This window comes from Bufo bufo, chromosome 4, assembly GCF_905171765.1.
Source record: "Bufo bufo chromosome 4, aBufBuf1.1, whole genome shotgun sequence".
Lineage (NCBI taxonomy): Eukaryota > Metazoa > Chordata > Amphibia > Anura > Bufonidae > Bufo > Bufo bufo.
In genome coordinates this window covers 128,199,830-128,210,981 of record NC_053392.1, presented here as the reverse complement: position 1 = coordinate 128,210,981, position 11,152 = coordinate 128,199,830, and positions in this window count along the sequence as shown.

Sequence of the window (11,152 nt, the reverse complement as noted above, 5' to 3'; positions counted from 1 at the left end):
GTCCAAAATTGTAAAATGTCAACCCAAGAATATAACAGAAAAATTAGTGAAATTTATTAACCTGTCTACTTGGTAGAGCAGTGGTATATCACAGCCAAAAATTGGTGAATCTCACCCGAAAATGTAACAGACAAATTAGTGAAATGACATAAAATAAAATAAAATACGTACAAATAAAAAAATATATATATATTTATGAGGTGGAGGTCCATATAGAGTAGAAGTTTGAGGAGGCGGTGGACGTAGCTGTGTAGGTAGAAGCAGTGGTGGAGGAGGACGAGCTAGCCAACACTGGTTTTTGGTTTTAATTTTAATTTTTTTAATTAGGGTACCATCCAAAAGACTGTGAAATATCCAAAATACAAGAATGAGCAATTGTGCTGTAGTATAACAATGGCTGGTTAAGGCCGGTATACATGTCTATTCTGCTCAAGGTACGGACAAGTCCTGTGGGATCCATGCCTGGTTCATTTTAATGGACTTGAGCTTGTCCACGTTGGCTGTGGACAGGCGGCTGCGCTTGTCTGTGATAACGCCCCCTACCATGCTAAGCACACGTTCAGATAATACACTGGCTGCAGGGCAGGCCAGCACCTCCAAGGCCTAAAGAGCAAGCTCAGGCCATGTGCCCAATTTGGAGACCCAGAAGTTGAAGGGGGCAGACCCGTCATTCAGTACGTGTAGGCTTGTGCACACATACTGCTCCACCATGTTGGTGAAATGCTGCCTCCTACTAAGATGTTCCATATCAGCTGGTGGTGCTGGTTGTTGTGACGTGCTGACAAAGATTTTCCACATTTCAGCCATGCTAACCCTGCCTTCTGAGGTGCTGGCGGTGCCCCAGCTGTGTTGGCGACCTCTTCCTACTCCTCTGCCTTCGCCTTGTGCTTCCACTGTGTCCCCGCTGTCAAGTGGGAATGCCACCAGCAGCGCGTCTACCAGTGTGCGCTTGTACTCGCGCATCTTACGATCACGCTCCAGTGAGGGAATTAAGGACGGTATGTTGTCCTTGTAACGGGGATCCAGCAGCGTGGCCACCCAGTAATCAGCACAAGTTAGAATGTGGGCAACTCGGCGGTCATTGCAGAGACACTGCAGCATGTAATCGCTCATGTGTACCAGGCTGCCCAGAGGCAACAAAAAGCTGTCCTCTGTGGGAGGTGTATCGTCTGTGTCCTCTGTATCCCCCCAGCAATGCACCAGTGATGGCCATGAGCTTGTCTGGGTACCACCCTGCTGTGAACAAGGTTCCTCCTCCTCCATCTCCTCCTCCTCATCCTCCACCTTGTCATCCTCCAGAACTGTGCCCTGGCTGGACAATTGTGTACCTGCCGTTTGTGGGTGCAGGAACCCACCCTCGGAGCCACTTGTGAATGACTGGCTGGAAACCCTACAAAATGATCCCTCTTCCTCCTTCTGTGCCACATCCTCTTCCATCATCGCCAGCAGCGTTTTTTCAAGGAGGCATAGCATTGGGATAGTAACGCTGAGAACGGCGTTATCGACACTGGCCATGTTGGTGGAGTACTCGAAACAGCGCAACAAAGAACACAGGTCTCACATGGAGGCCCAGTCATTGGTGGTGAAGTGGTGCTGTTCCGCCGAGCCACTCACCCATGCGTGCTTCAGCTGAAACTCCACTATCGCCTGTTGCTGCTCGCACAGTCTGGCCAGCATGTGCAAGGCGGAGTTCCACCTTGTGGGCACGTCGCATATGAGGCGGTGAGCAGGAAGGCCGAAGTTATGCTGCAGCGCTGACAGGCGAGCAGCAGCAGGGTGAGAACGCCGAAAGCGCGCACAGACGGCCCGCACTTTATGCAGCAGCTCTGACACATGGGGGTAATTTTAAAGGAATCTCTGCACCACCAAATTCAGCACATGCGCCAGGCAAGAGATGTGCATCAAGATTTCACCCATTATTGCACACTACCAGGCCGGGCTTGAGGCTCACTGGCACCAACCACTCATCGTTCTGTTGTTCCACGCCTATCCACAGCTCCTGCGTGGTGTGTGGTTTGTCCTCCAAACAGATAAGTTTTAAAACTGCCTGCTGTCATTTACCCCTGGCTGTGCTGAAGTTGGTGGTGAAGGTGTTACGCTGACCGGATGAGGAGCCGGTAGAGGATGAGGAAGCGGAGTAGGAGGAGAAAGCAACAGGAGGCAAACTGAAGCGCCCTGCAATCCTCGGTGGTGGAAGGACATGCGCCAAACTGCTATCCGCCTCAGGCCCAGCCACCACTGCATTAACCCAGTGTGCTGTTATGGAGATATAACGTCTCTGACCGTGCTTACTGGTCCACGTATCCATAGTGAGGTGCACATTGCCACAGATGGCGTTGCACAGTGCACACCTGATTTTGTCCCCCACTTGGTTGTGCAGGAAAGGGATGGCTAGCCTGGAAAAGTAGTGGCGACTGGGCACGACGTACTATGGGACAGCTACCATGATAAGGCCTTTAAAAATCTTCCTCTCCACCAGACAGAATGTCAGCATTTTGAATTGCTGGCATTCAGGGCCAGGGACCGCGGGTCGGTAGGGGGGTACTCCCTCTTCCACTCCAGTGTTTGGGAGATGGAGAGCGGAACGCTTCCGTGGGACATTGTGGAGATGCTTGGTGACCCAGGTGGTGGTGTTGCTGGCAGATCCTCTGTTTGCGGGGTGGCAGGTGGCACTGTCACTCCAGAGGTGGATAAAGAGGCCAAGACTGCAGCAGAAGAGGAATCAGGAGGAGCCAGAGACCTTTCTTGGTTTTTGAGGTGTCTACTCCACTGCAGCTCGTGCTTTGCACTTAAATGCCTGGTCATGCAGGTTGTGCTCAGGTTGAGAACGTTTATGACTTGCTTCAGGCTCTGATTGCACAGCGTGCAAACCACTCGTGTCTTGTTGTCAGCACATTGTCTGAAGAACTGCCACGCCAGGGAACTCCTTGGAGCTGGCTTTGGTGTGCTCGGTCCCTTGCTGTGGTGGGCAGAAGCAGGCGTAATGTCTAGGGGACGGCCACTCCGCTTTTGCACCCTGCTCCCTCTTCTGCTGTGCTGGTGGCTCTGTGCGACCGCCGCCTCTTCCTCCGAACTACATAGGTCACTCGCATGACCTTGATTCCATGTGGGGTCGAGAACCTCATCGTCCTCCACATCATCTTCCACCCAGTCTTCACCCATGCCCTCCTTGTCAGTCTTCACACTATCGAAAGCCCCAGCAGTTGGCACCTGTGTTTCGTCATCATCCGAGACGTGCTGCGAGGGTCCTCCCATTTACTCATCTTGAAACATAAGTGGTTGGGCATCGGTGCACTCAATCTCTTCCACTTCTGGGGCAGGGATAGGTGGATGGCCCTGAGAAACCCTGCTAGCAGAGTCATCAAAAAGCAGAAGAGACTGCTGCATGACTTGGGGCTCAGACTGCTTGGCTGATTTGCAAGGGGGTGAGGTGAAAGACTGATGGACATGGGCTCCAGGTGCCAACTCTGATCTTTTAGCAGGAGACTGGGTGGGAGACAATGTGAAGGAACTGGAGGCACTGTCAGCAACCCAATCTACTATCGCCTGTACTTGTTCTGGCCTCACCATTCGTAGAGCCGCATTCGGCCCGACCAAATACCGCTGCAGGTTCTGTTGCCTACTCGCACCTGAGGAAGGGGTTTCACTTGTGCATGTAGCTGGCACAGATCGACAACGTCCTCTCCCTGCAACAGGAGCTCCACCAGCAGCACCACGACCTGGGCCACGTCCCTTATTTGACGCTCTCCTCATATTTCTGAAATTTAGGAACTTGCCCAAAAAGGGTGTTTTATTAATAGAAGAATATAACCACAGTATACAAAGTGTGTATCTCACACGTACAGATCCAGACTAGGCAGCAATGAAAGTTTTTTGCCCAAAATGGTTGTTTTTCAAATAACTGAATAGAACCACAGTATCTAAATTGTGTATCTCCCAATGACATATGCAGCAAAGGCTGCAAAATTAATTTTTTTGCCCAAAATGGGTGTTTGTTTAATAACTGAATATGACAGCAGTATATAACCCTTGAATTTCACACTTGCTGATGCAGCAAGGGCTGTAATAGTGTATTTTTTCCAAAAAGGGTGTTTTTAAAAACCCAGAAAATTATGGCTGTATTTCTAACCTAAATTGCACACTGACTAATCCTGCAAAGGCACCAGATGTTGGATATTGCCAAAAATTTGTGTTTTTTCAAAGCCAGATTATTATTGCAGTATTTCAAGCTTGGATTTGAATGTCACAAAAGCACAGATGCAATGCTGGTGCACTGAGCTTGCATAAAATGGCCGCCGCCTACCTAACTAACAGACGGATAAAAGTTGTTTTTCTCTGGCACTGGGCTCAGAGCAGGGTAAAAAGATTGTGCACTGCAGCCACACAACTATATCTATGTAGATCGCTGAGTTCAATTGGAGTTCTGATAACAGATTCTTTCCTATTCTATCCCTCACACCAGCAGCAGCATCCTCTCCCTACACTAAGCACAGCAGAGTGACGTGCAACGCTACGTGATTGCAACTTATATAGAGGCTGGGTCACATGCTGCACTGGCCAATCACAGCCATACCATTAGTAGGCATGGCTGTGATGGCTTCTAAGGTCACACAGCTAAACGCTTGTTGATTGGCTGTGCAGCCTTTCAAAAAGCGCTAAGAAATCTCCGAACACCGAACCTAAACTTTTACTGAAATGTTCGGGTCCGGGGTCCAAAAATCCTAAAGTTCGGGTTCGCTCAATCCTAAATTTGAGTTGATGACAATTAAGAATCCATTTTGGGGCTTGGGAAAGACTGAATATGGGTATATTAGTGGGTTGGATCTTTGATGAAACATGGCCACTGAAGAAGGGGTACATTTGGATTTCTAACTGCTTTTTATCTCATTTTCTGGGAGGTGAGGTCACAAAAAAAAGCTGGTGCAATTTTTTATATTTTTCTTTACGTCATTTACTTGAAGGGGTAGATTATGGGATATTTTTTAGAGATATATATAAAAAAAAGGGAGAAAAGAAAAGAAATGAATCGCACATCCAGCTGCTATGCTTTGATCTCATCCCTGCTACTTTTGCAGAAGACAGCACTAAATAGCGCATGTGTACCGCCTCCTATGCTACATGCTGAATGAGGCATTAGTGTACATTTTGATCAAAAAGCACAAGCCCACTCACCACGCCAAGGTTGCCTCTGTGAGTTGGTCCTAACCTAAAATTGGTGCGGCGCTGCATGGCGACCACTGACGCTGTGGCGCCAACCCGGCCGGCGGCGAGACCCAGCAGCCAAACAGCACCCCTGCTGCCTGACTATGCCATCCCTAGCACTGGGCCCCACAAACCAGCCAAAAAAACCTGCACAGTGGCCCCCGTGCAGCACCGCACCATGTGAACAGTTGTCAAAGCTCACCTTACCTGAAGCGCTCAGGAACTCCAACTGAGAGCATGGTAGGTTAATTTAGCCCCTATTGCAGAATACCTTTTTTTTTTATATATGTATAGAGATTCTGTCCCTGGATCAGCACTCCTTCCATTCGGCCAGGTGATTTTAATTAGCCAAGTATTCTGCAGTAGGGGTTAAATTAACCTACCATGCTCTCAGTTGGAGTTCCTGAGAGCTTCAGGTAAGGTGAGCTTTCACAACTGTTCACATGGTGTGGTGCTGCACGGGGGCCACTGAACTGTTTTTCTGGCTGGTTGGTGGGGTCCAGTGCTAGGTATGGCATGGTCAGGCAGCAAGGGTGCTGTTGGGCTGCTGGGTCCCGCCGCCGGCTGGGATGGCGCCGCAGCATCAGTGGTCGCCGTGCAGTGCCGCGCCAATTTTAGGTTAGGACCTACTAATAGAGGCAACCTTAGCGTGGTGAGTGGGCTTATGCCTTTTGATCAAAATGTACACTAATGCCTCAAACAGAATGTAGCATAGGAGGCGGTACACATGCGCTATTTAGTGCTATCTTCTGAAAAAGTAGCAGGGATGAGATCAAAGCATAGCAGCTGGATGTGCGATTCATTTCTTTTCTTTTCTCCCTTTTTTAAAATATTTTTTTGAGATCCAGCCTGGAAGAGGAATGTGTGCAGCAAGACAGCTGAGAGTCTGTGAGCAAAAATAAATAAATAAAATTAATTTGGTATCATAATTATTAATTTGGTATCATAAATATCCATAGAATAAAGTTATCATGTTACTTATACCACTCAGTGAAGACTGTAAAAATACATGCTAATAAATAATGTTAGAAATTGATGTTTTTTTCTTTCCCCAAAAAAATAAAAATTAAAGTTATTTAAAACAGTACCGTATATGAACCCCAAAATGGTTCCTAAAAAAACTACACCTCATCCTATAAAATTCAAGGTCTCATACAACTAAATTTAAGAAAAAATAAAAATATTATGACTGCTGAAACACAACGGGGGGGGGGGGGGGGGAGGAAGGAAATGTTACTGGTCCTTAAGGCTAAAATTAATTGCGTCACTAAGGGGTTAAAAATTCATTTGTGTCCCTTAGTTGTACAGCTATATTTACTGCAAACATAAATTCAAAATCTACAGTAATGTTTTTTGGGAGGTTTTTTTAAATTTTAATATGACTGTTAAGGGGTTAAGACCAGCATACATAATGCTGGTTTTAATAAATTTCCTCCTAAATTGTTTTTGGATTAAACATTCTTTGCTGATCATCTTCTTTATACAGTAAATCTTTATACCAGTAGAAGCTCCCTTTTCTGCTAAATTCTCTAAAAGCAATTAAATAATAAAATGCTGCTGCCAGCTGCCACCACTAGATGGAGCTTAGTGCATCATTTGTATACACTGAACTCAATTATAAAACAGTATGCAATAAATTCTTCTGCCCCCCTATGAGTATCTTTGAAAATCCAGAATGTTGTCTGTTATCATTTTGTCTATGTAGGGATTTGGATCAGTGTACCAGAAAATAGGACCCTGTCTGCTTAAAATAAGTTAAAGAGAATCTGTCACCTGGATAATCGATATTAAACCAAATATATGTCCTTACTTTTTCTTTTCCCTTGGAGCTCGCTTTATATCTTCATAAAAATCCATTTTTATATGAGGCAGTAATGTGCCCAGAGGGACATTATTTTCATTCAAAAGGTGCACAGGAACGCCCTCCATTGAGTGACCAGGCCCCCCCTACAGAGCTCAAGCATGCCCCTCTCTTCTCTCATACACTAGGCCCCCTGCATTGCCATCAGGCCCCCCCCCCCCCCCCCCCCCCGGCTTCGCTCTTCCAGTTTAACTGAGGGCATCAGCGTGAACAGTTTCACAGGGCATGCGCCGAGCCCAGTGACATTTTGGTGCATGCCCATTGAAACAGTTGAGGCTGATGCCCTCAGTTAAACAGAAAGAGCGCATGAGCCAGCACTGTTAAGTACTGCGCCTGTTGGTGAAGGGTTATGGGCTACTAGCGACTTAGCCGGGGGGGGGGGGGGGGTAGTGACGGCAATGGAAATGCTGCGGGCATAGTGTATAAGAGGAGAGAGAGGCGTGCTTGGGCTCTGTAAGGGCCCCCCCCCTGTAAGGGCGTGCCTGAGCACTCGATGGAGGGCGTTCCTGGGCACCTTTTGAATAAAAATAACGCCCCTCTGGGCACCTTACTGTCTCATTAGCATAAGGATAAAAGTGGATTTTTATGAAGATATAAAGCAAGCTCCAAGGGAAAAGAAAACCTATGGAAAGATGGTATGAAGAGCTGTAAGGACATATATTTGGTTTAATATTGATTATCCAGGTGACAGATTCCCTTTAAGCTTTTTATTAGTGCACAATTTTGTAAGTAGCGGGTGCAATGACAGGGAGCTGTGATAGTGCCGCCCCTGTCATTGTACCCCTCAGATGCCGTGTTCATACACAATCGCGGCATCTGAGTGTAAAATTAACAATAAAAAAATGTAATCAAAATTGCCGCCTCCATTTGCTTGCAACGGGCCGATCTCCGCCATCTTGCTTGAAGATCTCAGCCAAAATCCTGTGCGGCACAAGATTACATCATCACGCCAGCTGGTGTGGTGACATATGATGTCATCACACCAGCCGGCGTGATGATGTAATATCGCGCCGCTCAGGATTTCGGCTGAGATCTTCAAGCAAAATGGAGTCTGGCAGCCCGTCGCGAGCAAATAGAGAAGGTAAGTTTTAATTTTTATTTTTTTTTGACTATTTCAAGTTAAATCGAATTCCTGGTACAAAGCATGAGGAAATTTGTCTTCTAGGCGAATCGAATTTATCCCAAAATTCGGATTGAATTCCACTTCGTGGGATTTAATTCACTCATCTCTAATAATGAGCTAGTTTTATGTAGTGTGGCTGTATCACTGTTCAGAAAGCATTGTATATTACTTTACCTCCATACACATCCATAGAAAACCACAGGATAGGTCATCATTCATCAATAGAATTGAGCGAACCTGAACTGTAAAGTTTGGGTTCGTACCGAACTTTATGATATTTTCCACCCGAACATTTACATAAAAGTTTGGGTTTGGGTTCAGTGTTCGGCGATTTCTATGGCGCTTTTTGAAAGGCTGCAAAGCAGCCAATCAACAAGCGTCATACTACTTGCCCCAAGAGGCCATCACAGCCATGCCTACTATTGGCATGGCTGTGATTGGCCAAGTGCACCATGTGACCCAGCCTCCTTAAAATCTGGAGTCACGTAGCGCTGCACGTCACTCTGCTCTTCACTAGTGTAGGGATAGGTTGCTGCTGCTGTGAGGGAGAGATTAGGCAGGGAGAAATACAATGAAGTCCTGAAATTCTGCACATCTACAGCTGAGAATCATCGATCTTTTGTGGGTGCAGAGCACACAGGTTTTGTGCCTGCCCTGAGCGTTTTTTTCAGACACTTTTTTCAGTGGTCATCGGCGGCCATTTTACCGCAATTGCAGTGCACCAGCACAGCATTGCATGATCTGACGCTTGTCTTCAGGCCATACCGCTCTGACCCAATCTGTGTGTAACAGAACCAATTTTGAAGTAGCTAAACTAAAGCTATTTTGCTGAGAATCTGTCATATTAACCAGCCCATATACACCGCTGTGATACTATCTGTGTGTGACCAACCTATTTATAAGTAGCTGAACTAAAGCTATTTTGCTGAGAATCTGTCATATTAACCAGCCCATATACACCGCTGTGACACTATCTGTGTGTGACCGTACCCATTTAGAAGTAGCCGAACTAAAGCTATTTTGCTGAGAATTTGTCATATTAACCAACCCATATACACCGCTGTGACACTATCTGTGTGTGACCGAACCCATTTAGAAGTAGCTGAAATAAATCTATTTTGCTGGGAATCTGTCATATTAACCAGCCCATATATACTGTTCCCTTTATTTTTTATTTCTTGCTTGGCGAAACGCTAACCATTAGGAAAAATTCTAATAAGGGACACGGTCATGGTCGTGGTGGTGGTGTTGGTGGAGCCACTGCTGCAGGGAGAGGACATGGCCGTTCTGCCACAGCTACACGTCCTAGTGAACCAACTACTTCGGGTCCCAGTAGGCACCAGCGCAGTAGGCACCAGAGATATTTGGTCGGGCCTAATGCCGTTCTAAGGATGGTAAGGCCTGAGCAAGTACATGCGATAGTCGATTGGGTGGCCAACAGTGGATCCAGCATGTTCACATTATCTCCCATCTGTCTTTTGCAGAAAGCGCACAAGTGGCGCCTGAAACCCATGCCCATCAGTCTGTCACATCACCCCCATGCATATCAGGGAACCTGTCTGAGCCTCAAGTCATGCAGCAGTCTCTTATGCTGTTTGAAGACTCTGCTGGCAGGGTTTCCCAAAGGCAGCCACCTAGCCCTTCCCCAGGGGTGGAAGACATAGAATGCACTGACACACAACCACTTATGTTTCCTGATGAGGACATGGGAACACCACCTCAGCACGTCTCTGATGATGACGAAACACAGGTGCCAACAGCTGCGTCTTTCTGCAGTGTGCAGACCGAAAAGGAGGTCAGGGAGAAAGACTGGGTGGAAGACGATGCAGGGGACGATGAGGTCCTAGACCCCACATGGAATGAAGGTCGTGCCACTGACTTTCAGAGTTCGGGGAAGAGGCAGTGGTGAGACCGAGCCAACAGCACAGCAAAAGATCGAGCAGGGTGCAAAAGCAGAGCAGCCGTGGCAAAGACAGTTCGCCTGCTACTGGCCACCGCCATCAGGGACCGAGCACATCAAAGGCAGCTTCAAGGAGTTCCCTGGCATGGCACTTCTTCACACAATGTGCTTACGACAAGACCCGAGTGGTTTGCACGCTGTGCCATCAGAGCCTGAAGCGAGGCATTAACGTTCTGAACCTTAGCACAACCTGCATGACCAGGCATCTTCATGCGAGACAAGGGCTGCAGTGGAGTAAGCATCTTCAAAACCAAGAAAGGGCTCAGGCCCCTCCTGCTCCCTCTTCTGCTGCTGCCTCGGCCTCTTCCTCCGCCTCTGGAGGAACGTTGGCACCTGCCGCCCAGCAAACAGAGGATGTGCCACCAACACCACCACCTCCGTCACCAAGCATCTCTACCATGTCACACGGAAGCGTTTAGCTCTCCATCTTCCAAACCTTGGAGAGAAAGCGTAAATTCCCACCTAGCCACCCTCGATCTCTGGCCCTGAATGCCAGCATTTCTAAACTACTGGCCTTTGAAATGCTGTCATTCAGGCTGGTGGAGACGGACAGCTTCAAACAGCTCATGTCGCTTGCTGTCCCACAGTAGGTCGTTCCCAGCCGCCACTACTTCTCCAGGAGAGCCGTGTTCTCCCTGCACAACCAAGTATCAGATAAAATCAAGTGTGCACTGCGCAACGCCATCTGTGGCAAGGTCCACCTAACAACAGATACGTGGACCAGTAAGCACGGCCTATATCTCCCTAACTGCACACTGGGTAAATGTAGTGGCGGCTGGGCCCCAGGTGGAGAGCTGTTTGGCGCACGTCCTTCCGCCAGGAAGAATCGCAGGGCATCATTCTTTGCCTCCTGTTGCCTCCTCCTCCTACTCGGCTTCCTCCTCCTCTTCTACCACCTCCTCATCTGGTCAGCGACAGACCTTCACCACCAACTTCAGCACAGCCAGGAGTAAACGTCAGAAGGCCGTTCTGAAACTGTGTTTGGGGGAGAGGCCCCACACTGCGC